The sequence below is a fragment of the Coregonus lavaretus genome (genome assembly GCF_964263955.1).
Source record: "Coregonus lavaretus genome assembly, chromosome: 8".
Classification (NCBI taxonomy): Eukaryota; Metazoa; Chordata; class Actinopteri; order Salmoniformes; family Salmonidae; genus Coregonus; species Coregonus lavaretus.
The window spans coordinates 23512548-23514880 of record NC_139995.1 but is presented as its reverse complement, the minus strand read 5'-3'; positions in this window follow the sequence as shown (position 1 = coordinate 23514880).

The window sequence follows — 2333 nt, the reverse complement described above, 5'->3', positions numbered from 1 at the left end:
AAGAGTTTAGTTCGGCCCATGGAGGTGTGTAGGAGGCCCGTTTCTATCCCTGAACTTCTATTGGTTTAAATTTTGCACCGCTTTCACGAGGTTCCGACATTTAACTCCGAATAGTGTCACTTCGTTGTGTTGAAGAAATTTGGTAGGGTAGTTGTGTTAAGCACATCGTCCTATTTAATTGCACTGACACATTTTCTGGTGTTATTACAATTTGGCGGAGGCGCGAGCCATGTAATAACATGGTTATTATTATACTGGTCAGACGCTTGCAGCAAGGGGGCGCAAATGTACCCACCATTGCTGATAGTTTGAGGTCATGGAGTGAAATGACACTGATAGTGGATAGTGCACCTTTTCATCTCATTTGCAACCCCCAAGTAGGCTATAAGTGGGCTAACGTGATCTTGCCTACTATATGGGTAGCATCTCCATACTTCATAATTGCTCTCAGTACTTTATCCCAATACTAAAAGAGAACAGGTAGCCCAGGACTACTAATAATAACTTTGACTGATCGGTGACAGCCCTGATTAGATTTGAGGCACAAACAAAAAAGTCAGTCGCCCTTTGTTTCTCAGCATCTTGCTGTATCCCTGTGTGTTCAGTCCTTCATAAACAATGTTTCAAACATCCAACATCTGATCTTTGACCAACGCTGGTGATGTGACATGGGTGTCCTCTATTCAAAACCATATTGTGATGGAGATGTTTGTTATTAGAGGCGTGTAAAAACAAATATTTTCATGTGAATAAATGAAACTGCGTAATACTTTTTGTTTCAGATGGCGGGGAAGTGTCCGGTCTGAGTGCATGCAAAAAATTAGAAAAATAATCTTGAGTACAGAAAGGAAAATGCATGTGTTTATACAGTACAAATGAAAGAGATGGGAACAGGAGAAAAAATTATACAAATTGAAGAAATGTGTTCCCTTTTAGTTTAATCTATTCCCTTTGAAACCTTGAAAAAACAATAACAGGCAAATACAGAGACAAAGGCCGGTGAGTGTGCCAAATGGACCGACCTGGCCTAAAGCAACAGGCTGAGGTACAGAGGAAGACCAACATGGTATTTCAGATTTTCTGGGGGTTTGTCATGTCTGAATAATCATGAGGCAATCTAAGGTTTGATTTGTGAGATAAAAAATTGTCACTCAAAACTAGTTCCATTGGTAACACTACAAATAGCCTAGTTATTTTCTGACATAACCTTGTGGTGCAAAATCACTAGTTTATTTCCCAAGGAATGTTGTAGGAATGACAAGGCTGAGGAATTAACAAATCATCAAATATTGTCAAAAGGTGTGATACACTTTCAGGAGTTATAATGCAGTGCTAGAACACCTGACTGTTGCTTATTGCTGTTGAATTTATTTGCATAATCTTACCTATTACTGATTGACCTGGCGGACCATGTGTTCTTAGTCAATTTACTATGTAAAATAAATACATTTAAGAAAAATCACTACTCTTGAATCCAACAGACAATGTGATGTCTTGTAGTCTCGCTTGTCAGATTCATGGCGCTCCACAGCGGTTGTGGGAACAGACTACGTCATGTCTAATTCATATGAGGCTAGCAACAATTTCTGACCTGAAAAGTTCTGCCTTGAGTATGCTAGTGTTCAGGTCATGTTAGACTACAGTTGACCATGTAAAGAAGCATTGAGACGTCAAAGTGTGTTTCCTCTCTTATCCTCTGAGCCTCATGGTCCACAGCACTCAGATACAGGATGAGGAGAGGAGGGAAAAGGTGTAGAGTCACTTAATTACAACACACGATGTGCCTATCTTTTGTTAGAGATGGCAGGGAGGCGTCCTGTCAAGGCCCATTCAAATAGAAAGAAAATAGGCAAGAGAGCGGAACGGGAAAAGGAAGGGAGACTGGGAAAGATTGACAGATTTTAGGAACTGTGTTTTTTGTGTGTCTTTTATGAAATTCCTTTGAAATCTATTAAAAACAATAACAGACCTGTCTTTAAACAAAGAGCGGGTGGATACTCTGAAAGGGCCTGTATTGTGCACTAAATCAAAAGCCAAGGATGCCAGTCACGAAAGGGTCACATTGTCCTCTGAAATGGAAGCAAATTACAGCATGGGATACATTATAATAACATGGTAAGAGTATGGTAACACGTTATAATTACTCACAGTGAAAACATTATTTGCCCAGGTTAGGTTCCTATTTAAATATTTAACATGTTACCTGCAGTAAGAATGTGTAAACTCATGACCTGACTCATAGCCTAGTTGTCACCCCACCTCTTCCATAGGTTTTCGGAGCTTATAGCTTTGCTATACCTCTGAACACAAAGCTGCAGGGCAAATTTACAGAT